Source organism: Gallinula chloropus (genome assembly GCF_964237585.1).
Source record: "Gallinula chloropus genome assembly, chromosome: 10".
Lineage (NCBI taxonomy): Eukaryota > Metazoa > Chordata > Aves > Gruiformes > Rallidae > Gallinula > Gallinula chloropus.
In genome coordinates, this window is record NC_140095.1 from 19,218,131 (window position 1) to 19,232,075 (window position 13,945).

Here is a 13,945-nt window from a genome sequence, read left to right on the forward strand (position 1 = left end):
TGCTTTCATGCTCTGCTACCTTTGCTGAGATGGACCGTCATTACAGCCCCCCCCCCCCCCTTCCCAACCGGCAGCCGGCTGCTGCCGATACCCCCCCTGTCACGGCGCTGCCAGATGAGCCCCTGGCTGGAGCTGTGGCTCAGGACCCTGTGCCAGGGACTGCTGGCTGGTACCCACCGCCCCAGGGATGAGCACTCCTCCCTCCACCTGTGTAAAAGAACAAGCTGTTGGGGGTACATCACCCTGCATGGGGTATATCTCTGCTGTGGGGCTGGGGGCTCTTCTTCCCCTCCTCATCAGATGCCCTGAGGGTGTAGGGGGTCAGCTCAGGTCCGAGCCCTGCCCCGGGGCTGTGCTGCTGCCAAAGCCCTGCCCTTTCCCAGGAAGGGCTGGCGGGGAGTGTGCCCATCTGATACAGCCCACAAGGAGACAAGGCTCCCTTTGGCTGCACCACAGGTGCCAGGAGCCACGTCAGACCCTCACTTGGGCAGCAGAAGGCTCCCACCTCTCCAGGGACAGAGGGGCAGCCTGCCCCCCCCCGCCTTGCTGATGGGTGATGAATTGCTCCCGAACCACCTGGATGTGCACAGAAACTGTTCTCCAGCTTTAATAACGATAATCAATCATCCTGCTCCTGCTCGAGGCAAGGGTTGTGGAAGGTTTTCCAGGGCTGAGGACCCAACAGGGCTGGTGAGGGGACTGTGGTGCTGGGAGTGGGGGGGCTCCCTTTGAGGGGACGCAGAGGTTGCTCTAGTTGGTGACCCTGCTCCCATGCTGTTCACTAGGACAGCAATCTGTGCCCAGGTACACCCTGCAAGGAGAAGTGCCAGCTCCTTGATGCTGGCCCTGTGCCAGTGTGCCCCAGTGTGTGATTTTGGAGGGTAGATGGGGGCCAGCTGGGAGCCCAGGCCACGCACAGGGCAGGGGGTGCTCCCTGCCCTGGAGGGTCTGCTGGGTGCCTGTGCCAAAGACCAGACACAAGTGCTGGAGAGCTGCCAAGTGGGGCCCAGGCAAAGGAGCTGCGTCTGGGATTTCTGCAGGGATCGAGATACTTTGCCCTAGGGAAACAGTGCCACATTTTTCCGGCCACTGATAAAGTTAAACCCTTGATCTGGTTAAAGATTTAGCCCACAAGGCAAGCCTGGAGAACAATGCTGTTAGCACTACTTGACTTGGTGACGCTTGCCCAGGCAGAGGGGACTAAATTTGCTGCCTCCCTTCCCCTCCATGGCTCAGTCCCACTGTCAGGGCACAACCCTGCAGCTGGGACCCCACCATCCCTGGGCTGCATCCAGGACTATCCCCCCCCCCCCAGGGATGGAGCTGGAGCATCCCAAGGTGCCGAGATGAGGCCAGGCAGGGGGGTGGCTCACGGCCTGGGCAGGGAGCATCCCACCAGGAGCTGCTCTTTCTTTGGTGTAACCTTATAACCTGCACACCCCCACTGCCTTCCAGTGCCACTGGCCTGGGAGGGGGGTTCATGCTGCTGGGAAGCCAGCCTGGCCCTGATGTGACGTGAGTCAGCTGGAGCGTGCGGGCAGCGTTACCCACCGCTCAGCTGATATGCCAGCCCCTGCACTGTGTGCCCCTGCCCCACCATGCCCCAGGGGGTCCCCAGGCAGGGAACCCCCAAGCTGGTGGCCCCGGGGCGATGCACCCTTTCCTTGGCCCTGTAACATGAGGGGCTTCATCCGTCTGGCAGCAAAAGGCAGGTCCCTGTGGTGGTGTCCTGTCCCCAAGGTCAGCCAGCTGGCTGGAGTGTGTCTTGGGGATTTCCAGAGGCCACAGGAGAGCAAGTGGCAGGGAGGGGGTGCAGAGCACCCACCTGCCTTCCTGCTGGCTCCTGTAACAACCGCCCTTTCCTGCTGCATAGCCTGGCAAAGAGGAGACCCCCGTGACTGCAGCTCTCCTGCAGCCCTGTGCCTACGTCCTCAGGGTGGCTGCACATGGCTGTGGTGGGTACCTGGGGCCGCAACTGTATCCCAAACACATCCCTCAGGCTAACCTGGGGAACTGGTGGCCCCTCAGCTGCAGTGGCCTTGAGGCATCTTGAGCATGGAGACTCCCAAGCCCCACTCCGCTCCCCTCTCCACCCAGCCAGGTTTGCTGGAGAAGATGCGATTCCTGTGTGCCACCAGGCATTGCCTTCAGCCAGGGTCTCCCTCCACAGCCAGAGCCCTGCGGCTGCAGCCCCCTACCCTGCAGCTCTGCACCTGCCTTTCCCTCATGCAGACACAGCTGAAAGGGCTGCTGAGTCCCAGGCAGCCTGGGACTCAGGTCAGCAGGCACCATGGCTCAGTCATCATGGCCACTTCCCTGCTCAGCTGGTTGCTGGCTGAAGGCATGGCCCCACGGGCACAGGGATGCATGGCCCCCCAGCACAGGGAGACATGGCCCCACTGGTGCTGGGGGGACCTCAAAGGCAGCTTTTTGCCAGAGCAAATGCAGACAGTGCTGGTGGGAGGTGGCATGAAGAAGCTCAGGTGAGCACCCAAGGGTGCCTGGCAAGCAGGCAGGGAGAGGGAAGAGGGGTCATCCTGCCTTCTGCAGGCATGGGGTGCCTGCCAGCATGCCCCCAGGGGGATAGCACGTACCTCTTCTGCCACAGGCCCTATCAAATGGGCCACCACTTAGGCATCCATTTCAAAGCCCTCTCCTCCATCAGACACCAGAGGCAGAAAGGCTGCCTAATTCCCACCTCACCTCCTCACTGCCCCAAGTCATCCCATCTGCTAGAGAAAACCAGAGGCTGGGAGCAGCTCTCTAGCCCAGCAGCATTCCCAAGGCTTCCTTCATTAGCATTCCTCCTCTCCCAGCCTGCACAGCCTGTTCCCAGCGCCGGGGAGTGTTAATTGAATTATTTCCCTCAGAACTGCTGCAGCTTTGGGGACTTGAACATCTGCAGAGGCTGCGGACAGCCCTCAGAGCTGGCTCACCTTTCCTCACGCTCCCGCTTTCCCTGCGGGATGAGCCAGCTGCAGGGAGGAAACCCACGGCAGCCAAGGTTGGTGTGAAGGTGCAAACGGCCCCACTGCAAGAAGGAAGGATCAGAGTGTGAATCAGAAGCCTCAAGGGCTTTGGGAACCCCACAGTAAAGGTCTGGAAGCGTTCAGCAGGCTGTGCAGAGCTGCAAAACATCCTGCTGCTGCTTAAAGCCATCGCTGCTCCTGCTGTCGGGCAGCGGTCCCATCAATCCCAGGCTGGTGCTGCATCTCTATCTGAAGGAGGTGATTTGTGGGTCTAAAATGTGCCTCCTTTGGGCTGCACCCAACTGTAGCTACAGGCTGCAGACATGAACCCCCTTTGTGTGCCCAGCCCACATCCTGGCTGGGATTTACCTAAAACAGCCCTGGGGAAGAATGGCTGGGCGGGGATGGGGTGGGGGGTGGAGGGGAAAGAGGGAGGAAGGCTGCCTGGTGTTTGTTTTTACTAATGAAGCCCCATAATCAAATCATTTCAATTTTAATTGTAAAGCCAGCAGGCAGATTTCTGTCTCCAGATGGGACGTGACAGGAATAGTTGAAGGCTGGGCATGTTCTGCTGCTCACCTTAGTATTTGGAGCAAAGCTTACAGGAGCAGCCCTGGGGAAGCTCCCACCCTGCCTTGGAGGAGCCTGGTCCCCCTGGGGTGTGGAGACCACATGAATGCCCTTGGCATCATTAAACTGATAACAAAATCCTGGGGAAAGAGGGATTCCTGTGCCCTGAGCCATTCCCAGGTGGAAGCAAAGGCACATCCAGCCATGGTGTTGGCAGGACCTGGGGCTGTGAAGCTGGACTGCAGCAGTGAGATGTTCCTTGGAGCACCAGGCCAGCTAGCCAGCATCCCACCTGTGCCAGCCTGGGACCTCGTCTGGTCCAACCCCACCCACACCTGGTCCCAAAGAGCACCGGAGCCTTGGGGGTTGGATGGGGAAGAGCAGCTGTCCTGAGCAGCTCATAAACAGTATGCAACTTAAGCTGAGGGCACCCCAAAGCCTCTCCCACTTCTTTGGCCCAGGAAAGCTAATCCCAGGGAGGATGTGCTGCTGCTGTACCCAGGTCTGAGCAGGGGAGGCAGGAGCCATTTCCCCTGCTTTCATCTCCTGGCTCTGTCAGGATATGTGAAATCTATTTGTGGCTTCCACTTACTGTCTAATTTTGTGGGTGCTTGGACTTTGGGAAAAGAAAAGTAAAGAAACTGGGTCATTTTCTATTTATTTGGAAGAGCTGAGATGTTAGCCCTCCAGCTGCAGAGAGCTCTGCTCATGTCTCTGCAGGGCTCGATGAACTTGGAAGCAGATGATGGGGGAGATGAAAAACCTCCCCTCGTCAGAGAAAATGTGTGTTCAGCCCAGCTTCTTGTTTAGGCTGGGGAGGGAGCTGGGTGCAGTGAGGTTGGGATTGCCCTCCCAATCTAAAGCAGCTAATTCAGGTTAAACCCAGCTGGTTTGCTCCTTGTGATGGAGAGATGCAGCTGGGAGGGGCTGGCTTGCTCTGGGACTGAAGAACTCCCCCAAGCTGGGGTCAAGGGGTGGGCAGACAGGTCCTGCTTACAGCTGGAGCTGCCAGGGGAAGGAGAAGTGCTCCTCTCTTCCCCATCACAGAAGTTTATTCCTCCCAGAAGAGGACGAGCTCTGAGGGCCAGGGTGGTACAGCGTGATCTGGACAGGTTGTGCCAAGTATGAAATGCCTTGTGCTCTCGTTAGTGTGATTGCCATAGCCATAACGGGGCAGATCCCATCTCTTATCAGGGATAGCTGCTTCTGCTTTCATCTCCTGGAGCTGCTGCCCACCCCATGCCTGCAGCCCCTCTCCCAGTGCCAACAGCATTTCTGGAATCTCCTGGAAGGGATCCAGGCTGGGGGACGCTGGGCACTGAGCAGCCACCAGCATCCTTCCAGCTGGGCCTCTTTGCTCTTATCTGTTCTCCCTTTTCATGCCTGAGTCATCAGAGGTAAGAGCTTCAGATCAGAAATAAAGTCATTAACTCTCTAAGCAAATATGGATGAAAATCCTCACTTTAGTTTTTGAAGTCAGTGTCCAGGCTTCTCCAGGATTTAAGCAGCATCTTTTCTGCTCCAGCCTTCCCACAGCCCATCCCATCCCATCCCAGCCCCACTCATGTGCAGGGGGCGAGGAGAAGAGGGAGACACAGGCACCCACCCCTTGGGGCTTGACTTGACCCACAGCAGCCCATGCACTTGCCATTGATGCAGCTCTCTGGCCGGGATTGGGGTGGGGGGGCCTTGCCTGGTGCATTCCCTTGCCGACTGACAGGTTCCAGCTCCATGAAACCACAGCAGCGCTCCCAGCCCAGACTCAGGCGTGATGGGCACATCCAGCAGGAGTGACACATCCCTCCCCTCCCCCTGCAGCACCCATCCCCGATGCCAGCACAGCACCCTCTTCCCCGGGGGGGCCGGGAGCATCCCTGGCATCTCCTGCCTCCCACACGGCTGCAGCTGATGCATCCCCAGCCCATCCACCCCAATCCCCGATTTCGCTCTTCTTTCCTCTTTCCCCCCCCCCCCCAAGTACAAATGGGAATTAAATTGAGGCCACTAACCTCACCCGTGCTCGCAGCCCTAATGGGATTGCAGGCACCGCTTCACCACCAGCTCTTCACAAGCAGCTGCCTGGCTCCAGCTGGAACACCGCAGCGCGCTCGCTGCCGCTGCCGGTGCCTTGGCGTGCCGCTGCCTGCTCCCCGCCGAGCCCGCGTGCCGGCAGCCACACGCCAAAGCGGGGCTGGCCTTAAACCCCAACGGGACCCAAACCCCTGTGAGCCACGTCTTTCTCCTGCCAGGGTGTGAGGGGCTGAAAGGCACCGCTCAGCTCCTGCTCGGGTCCCGCAGCCATGCCTGGCACAACGCCCTGTGTCCCCGGGTGTGGGCCTGTCTGCACCCCTGTGCCTGGAAGATCCATGTCCTTTGGGGCAGGGGGACAGTTGTCCCACTGGAGACCGTGCAGTGCTGGAGGTGGGCTGGGTGGCTACCCCCACAGTGTGGCTCAGCCTTGGTGCAGGGGGTGAGGCACCATCAGAAGGAAATGGGAACGGGTCGTGGCCAGGGATGCAGGCACCGGGCACCTGTGACCTGCTCAGGGGCTGGGGGTGCCAGCGAGCACCCAACTGGCCCTCAATGACCTCCTCCTCAATGACCTCCTGCCCCAGGGCAGGAGGGATGCACCATGGGGGGTTGAAAGCCCAGTGGGTGCAGATGTCCGAGTGAGGAGCAGCCCCTGCTACCATCCCCTCTGAGCTTATTTTTAGCAGGCAGGAGGAGGAGGGATGCTGGTCATGGGGCAGCTTGCAAGAAGACCCACTCCTGTACAGCCCAGTGAAAAAGCCCTGAAAAGTGCCTGTGGACAGCAAAGGAGGGCGGGCATGAGTGTGCTGGGAGGGAACAGCTGCTGGGAATTTAAATGACCACCGGTGAATGCTGGTTTTGTTTGTCCCAGTCATGGCTGCGCTCTGCTCCAACCGGGCAGAATTTAAATGTAGCCACTCGTGGGGCTCATGCCCACACATAAAGCTGGTTTGGAAAAACCAGGGAGAAACTGAGCCTGAGAGGATCCCTGGCACAGCATCCTGCCCGTGCCTGGTCCTGCCAAAAGCCACTGCCCCTCAAGAGAAACCAGTGGAGCCAGGCAGAGCCGCTGGCAGGGGTGTGCAGGAGCCAGTCTGGGCTCTCCCTGGGGCCTCTACTAAAGCTTTATCCCTGTCTGCTGGAAGGAAAAGCGATGGAAGGAGAAGAGATGCTCGGGAAGCATTTGAGGTGTGCTTCCTGCTCGCTTCCTGCGTGCTTCCTGCTCTCTTCCCATTCACCCTGCCAACTGGGACACTCTGGGAAGCAGAGGCAGACTCATCCAGGGACAGCCTCAGGGTAAAGATCTGTGCTTGGCTGCCAGCCTGGGACACGACAAGCTGCCTGGCGACCTACCACAGCTCCCTGGGCAGATGGAGATACCACCAGCTGCCATGGTTTATGGTCTCAGCCACACATTGACTAGATCCACGCCCTGAAGATCTAGTTTGTCACAGATAAACAGCATTTCTGTCACTGCCCCTCGTGTGACACCAGCGCATGGCAACACAGATGTGTTAATAATACACAGTTCTTTTAATGAAGGCGATTAACAAACTAATTCACTTCCCCACGTTTCTATATGTCATATTTGCTCCTCCATTCACGCAATAAATGGAATTAAAATTACTAAACACTTAGAAAATAACAAGTAGGCATAAGCAGCACACCTGGGTGTTAGAAAAGGAACAGGCGCTGCTTTCCCAGGCCCAGATGTTCCCTCCTCTGCCCGTGTGGCAGCGCCGGCTGGCAGGGAGCGCAGCCGGGCACTGCCAGCCCCCCGTTCCCAGGGATGCTGACAGTTGTGACAACCACTGCGGGTTTATTTTTATCATCCCGACAATGCTGCTGTTTAGATCAGCTTTTATTAAAAATAAATAGTGCTTTTAAAGCGAAGCTGGCACCGGGGCACCAAACTGTGACAAAGGCCGAGGAGGCGGCGCTGAGGATGATTAATGGGATTTTTTTTTTTCCCAGAATAAAAAATAAATGTAGCGGTTCTCCCCTGTTGAGGGACAAGGGGCGATGGGCTCAAGTTGGAGCATGGGAAGTTCCACACCAATATGCGGAAGAACTTCTTCCCGGGGAAGGTGACAGAGCCCAGGCACAGGCTGCCCAGGGGGTGTGGAGTCTCCTTCTCTGGAGATATTCCAGAGCCGTCTGGATGCTGACCTGTGTGACCTGTCCTAGGAAACCTGCTTTGGCAGGGGGTTGGACCCCATGGGCTCTGGAGGTCCCTTTAACCTCTACAGCTCTGTGATTCTGACATGAAGGTGCTTGGTGCTGCCAGCAACTTGGGGGATTGTCCACAGAGGGCCCTGCCCAGGCTTGTGAGAGGTCTGACTGAAGCCTCACGCTCTTCCCAGGCCAGATTTGGTGGACACGTGCCAGGTAAAAGCGGGAGGTTGAGGCACAGAGCCCTCCCAGCCCCTTCACAGGTTCCAGCTCTGTATCCATCCCTCCTTCGGCCATGATCTCCCCCAGCTGCCTCCAGGAGACCCACCCACCTGAGCCCAGCTGGGCGATGGACACCACTCACCTTCAGGGTACTTGAACGTGTGATTGCACTGACAAGCAGCATACGGGGTCTCTGGGGCTTCGGTGATGTCACATGTACCCATCGCTTCACCACGCTGCGCCTTCCCCTGTGTCACAGCCTTCAGGTGAAGCTGGGCAAACCTCCAGCCCCCAAGAACACCCCCAAGGGCAGACACAGCCTGCTTGGGCTTCCCAGGAGGGTGCACCCTTGTCTACCCCAGGGCAGAGGTGTTTTGCTGGGCAGGGCGCTGGGGCAGTGATGCAGCTGCCTCTGCCTATGGCCATCTGGACCGGGCTGCGGCTGCTGCCCTGGTGTGACAGCCCCAGCTGCACAACCCCTGCAGTGAAGAAGGCTTGTGGCTGGAGGGCTACCGCTCTGCCTTGGAGCTTGGCCAAGCAGCACTGAATGCATATGCTTTCCCCTGCTTCCCTGCACACAGCAACCAGAGGGAAAAGCAATGAGGAAAGTCCTAGGCAAACATTTTGGGCATCAAAAGATCTCCCTCTCCGAGTGCAGCTTGGCTTAGCAGCTTGAGGGGGGATGGCGTGTGCTCAATGTACAGCAACAGAGACAGAGACGCTGCCCCGTGGAGCTTGCAGTTATCAGGGCAGGGAGCAGGCACGGCCACGCGTTGCTTTGCTCCATTTCTCGTGGTCCCTCCCCTGCCTTTCCAGGCCAGAGTGTTTCCCTGCTTTCTGCCATCCCTGATGGTTGCTTCCCAGCACTACCAGCATCGCTAACAGTAACAGCACTAGATTCTCCCTGCCTGGCCCTTAGTGGGTGGCAATGGGCTGTGCAGCCTCGTTGCATCTCCCTGGTCTGCAGCTGTGCCCTTAAATACATAAAATGCGTGGGCAGTCGAGCACCACTCCCTCCTCCCCCAGTTGTGCAATTCAGGATGCAATATCCAACCCCCTGGCTCTTCCCTCATGGGAACACCATGCCTGTCCCCATGGCAGGCCGAGCAGCTCGGTGGCTGTATTCCTTACCTCTCCAAGGAGCCGGGAGCGCAGAGAGAGCTGGAAATAGCCCCGGCTGACACAGATACCTGTGCAAAGCAGCAGGGGCCTGCACTTGCCTTGGTAATTGCATACTGCATGGAGATGAGTCACCCGCAGCCCCGCTCCGGCGGGCAGCACGCGGCCTCCCTGCCTCCTGCTGCACGGCGCGGGCAGGATTCACCAGCTCAACTTGGTACCCTTTGGCTGGGAAAGTGCTGCACACCCCCCCCCCACCCCTCCGGGGAAGGGGGACCCGTCACAGCACAGTCGGTGAGCAGCGAGGATAACAGGGAGAGGATGGGAAGGAGAGCATCTTGCAGCTTTTTAAGCTCTCGAGATGCTTTCAAGTGCCAGGAAGACTGCGTGAGCTGTGATTTTGCTGCATTATTTCTGTTGCTAGCCATCTCGGCACGGGGAGAGCTCCTGCGTGCAGAGAAACTGCTTGCAGCACGCAGGCATCCATGCACTGCCTGCTTTGGGGGGGGTGCTGAGCCCCCAGCTGACATCCCTGCAAGGGACCAGGGGCCACGCTGCAACTCACCCTCAGCACTTGCCAGGACGGAGACCTTGGACCTCTGAGAGGGGCCCCCCTTATCTCAGCCATACCAACCATAACCAAAGCAGAGAAGGAAGTGATGTGTCAGCTCACCCCGAGCTCCTCAGCCACAGCAAGAATGCCCCACCGCAGAGCTCTCCATCCTCATCCTCCTCCTTCTCCCCGTGGCGGGTGCTCAGGGGCTGCCTCACTGCCAGCGACTGCACTGTCAGGAGGAGATTAATAAATAATTAGCCGGCAAACTTCCACCAGGGAGCTTTGTTTCTTCTCCTCCAGTGGTGCTGCCTGCTCAGAGAGTGAAAACCAGGGGAGAGCGGCTATTAGCAGGGGAGAAGGGCTGGAGGAGATGGCATTTCCCCCACTGGGCTGGTAGCTCCCCAAGCTTCTCCACAGCTGGCTTCACATATCAAAGGGATACAGGAGGGAGGAGGAGGAATAGGTAAAATCAATGAGAATCTATTTGGCGGGATAAAGGACCGTGGTTTTATTTATAGTGCTGGCTGGAGCTGAAGTGTCTCCTGCCCAGGGACACCGTGCCGAGGTGCTGAGGAACAGCAGAGCGCATGGGACCGGGAGATGTGCCAGTCCCTGTTGCCCCGGCACCCTGGGCTGCAGCCACACAGAGCCCTTGGCCCCATCCCTGTGACTCCCTGAAGTGCTGCAGGCAGCTCCATTCTCCAGGCTGGCAAGGGGAGCAGGAGGGGCTGGCTGCAGAGGGGCTTCTGCCCCAAGTCCAGTGCCTGTGGTTAGTGATAGCTGACATCTGACAACCGGCTGACCCTTTCCAACCAGTGGTGCCTGGGCTGCAGGTGCAGTGGCTGGGGACAGTGACAGCCTGTTGCCAAGGGGCATGCCCAGAGGTGAGCTGGTGAGGGGGTTGCTGTGGGCTGTGGTCCTGGAGACAGATGAGGGCAGCCTGGCTGGAGGGTGCCCTGGGCTGGGAGCCATGAGGCAGGGAGATGCCCACAAACATCCCTGCCAGCAGTGGCTGCTGGGGGAACAGCAAGTCCTCACTCAGCAGCAATGGAGATCCAAGGCAGCTCCCTTCACTGCTCACATCCTTGGCCATCTCTGCTGGTGCAGGGTGATCCAGACCTGCTCATGTGATCATGGTGCGTCTCCGGGAAGAGGCAGTTAAACAGAAAGAGGAAGAGAAAACAGTGATGGCAGCACCCAGGCTCTGAGCATCCATCCCCCAAGGGGCAGGAAGGAGGAGCTGCCCTGCTCCGGAGGAGGATAAGGTCAGTCTGGGTCTCTCCCAGCCTCCCCTCTGCCCCTTGCTCCTCCTGGGGATTAGAGCAGGGGAGCAGCTGGCAGGAGGTGACAGGGATGGAGGAGACCCCAGCTCCGGGCTCTGTCCTGCCGGGCAGGGATGGGCAGGGAGGGGAGGCTCAGCAGCACCACCAGGACCAGAAGCAGCTGACAGGCAAGGACGAGGAGGGTGGATTGGTGAGGGGACAGCAGGGTGACATCGATGGGCTAAGACAGACACAGCGTGAGAACTGCCAGTGGCAGACTGTGGTGGGAAAGCCGAGTTCAGTCAGAGTAAGCTTGGGAGATGGTGCAGCTGCCTCTGGTCCCTGCACACTGATGGTGGGCTGGTGCCTGCACTAGGCTGAGTCTGAGGGATGCTGCCCGTGAAACAGCAAGGGCAAGGCTTGGGGCTCCACAGCGGGGTGTAGGGCAATGCAGAGCAGTGTGGGGTCTCTGGCAGAGGGTCTCTTCCACCCAGATAAAGTGGGGTACGGGGAGAGCCAAGTGCCCCAGGCTGCCACTGGGCTCTTGTCCCTGGGCAGAAGGGGACAGCTGACCCTGCTGTGCCAAAGCAGCCTGGGGAGGGGGACAGGCTGCTTCAGCTGCCGCGGGTGTGCTGCTTCCTGCGGACAAATGAATCACTGAAAACACCATAAGGAGCCAGCGGGCATCCTGGTCTCTTTGCTCAGCCCACACAGCTGGTGGGCAGCATGAGCCATCGTGCAGGAGCCTTCCCTACCCTTCACTGTGGTGCTGGGCCTCTGCTGCTTGCTCCAGGAAATTCCCATCTGTTTCAATAGCTCATCCACAACCCCCTTCTTACTCCTTACCACAGATCTCTTTAGCTCGGCAGCATGTGCAAGGCTGTGGTTTTGGAGAGGAGTAGGCTGCAGAGTCAGGCAGGCTGAAGCCCTGTACAGCATTACCCTGCATGTGTGCATCCCCCAGCCCTCAGCACTGGGTGCAGGCTCCTCTGCTGGAGCTGGAGCAGCCCAAGGGCCTGTCTGCTCCAGGGAAACACTGCTGCAGCAAGCTGTGTCTGGTGGCATGGGATGGCAAGGGCCCCTCTGCCTGGTGCACTCCAGAGAAGGGACTGGGGGGCCTCTGCCATGGCAAGGGCAGATACTGTGCCTGCACAAGGTGCTGTGCCAGCACAGTGCAGCTCTGCTCCCTGACGATGCCTGGGGATGCTGGGCAACCTCTGAAGAAGCACAGCCTGGGCAAGCTGGAGATCAGAGCCAGGAGCCCAGCCAGCACTTGCCCTCTGAAGCTAGTCTTTGGTTTCCCAGGTCCCCTCCAGCACAGGAGGCCACATCCTCAGCCCTGAGGCAAAGAGGATGTCAGACTGAGAGCAGAGGGGCCGTTTCCTCTCAGGCTTCCAAGGAGCCAGGGGCCACGTCGCCTAGTGGTGCATGTTCAGGGGCTCACTCTTTGCAGAGCATTAAGCATCTCAGAGCCCTCCTGTCACAAATGGAGGAGGAGGAGGATGAGGCTCCCGGGTGGATGAGCTCCCGGGTGAGCACAGCTGATCAGGGGCCACCAGACACAGAAAGCGAGGAGGAAGAGTGACAGAGGGACAAGGCTGAGCTGAGGGGAAAGCAAAGCAGAGCTCAGGGGAAGGGACCAAGCAGAGAAACTCAGTGAAACCCAGGGGCATGGCACTGCTAACTGCTGCCGCCCCATGGGGAGCGGGGCCTCCGATTAGCAACCCACATGAATGAAGGTTGCTTTTGAGGAGGACTTTGGGAGAGCCTCGGGGGCACCTCCCCCTCTGTCTGCCCCAGTTGGGGTGGCTGTCCCAGTCCCCACACAAATCCCCGTGGGGCCACATTTCATTTTAGTGCCGAGGAGAGGCTGCCAGACCACGGGGGGCTGGCGAGGACCCACCAGAGGCTGGGGATGTTGTGGCTCAGAGGAGCCCCATTTGCCGCTGCCTCTCACTGCCTGGTACTTACAACATTTTCCCATCCACAAACAGGGGCAGCTGCAACATGAAACTGAAGGCGGGAGTTTGCACAGCGCAGGGTGTCTCCTGTCCAGCCGCCGCTCATTGGCTCCTGCCCCTGTCCCACATTTGGCCTTTGGTAGGCTAAGGGTACCTTCAAACCCTGTCCCCTCCTGACCCCTGGCCTAATGACATTACTTGCTCTCTGCTGTTTTGAAAGGGCATTTGCAGACTTTTCCTGTTATATTTTACCTTGGTAATATTATCCCCAGCCCCTCCGGGCTTAGCATCGTATTGCTGCGGCGCCGGTGCAGTGCCACAGAGCCCTCCAGCTTAGCCAGGGCCGGCAGCCGAGGGGTGGGCACAGGGGGGGTTTATTTGTGCCTGGCTGTGGCTGACACCTCTTTGGGTACATGAACACAACGAGCAGCAGAAGCTGGAGCTCTGGCAGCTCTCCTGCCCACAGAGCTCAGGCCCTGGGTTTGGAGGAAAGCCGTGAGCCCGGCGAAACCGCACGGTCGCTCTGTGCAGACAGGGAAGGGTGCATGCACACAGGGAATGTAACGTCCCACTCACACCAAAGGGCTGGTGGAATCAGTGGATCAGACGCCCTCTTTACCCATCATGGTATTTCTGAGGCTGCCACATGACTGACTCCTAAGGAGACGGAGACAATACCGGCCATAACACCTTGTCCTCCTTCGCCTCTCTCCTGGTGCTTTCGAAGCCCTTTGTTAGGAGTGTTACTCAACCGATCCCCCCCAGAACCTCCAGGGCACAGGGAAGTGGTGTGGTCTCTGTTCTATAGGTGAAAAAAAACCCCAAAAGGCACAGAAAAACACTTGGACTGTGTGAAAGTCCAGAGGAGTCAGGAACAGAAGGTGAAGCACTGACTTGCAGACACGTGTGCAACTGTACTTCCTCCTCTGGGAGCCACTGAAACACAGAGGTAGCACCAGGTCCATCTGTCTGAGATGCCCCTGTTTCTCTCCATCTCTGCTGTCCTCTGGCCCTGTCTCAGCACAAGGGCAGCCAGACCCCAACACTGCCCCCCCCCAGTTTTGCCCTCTGAGCTGAAAGCAG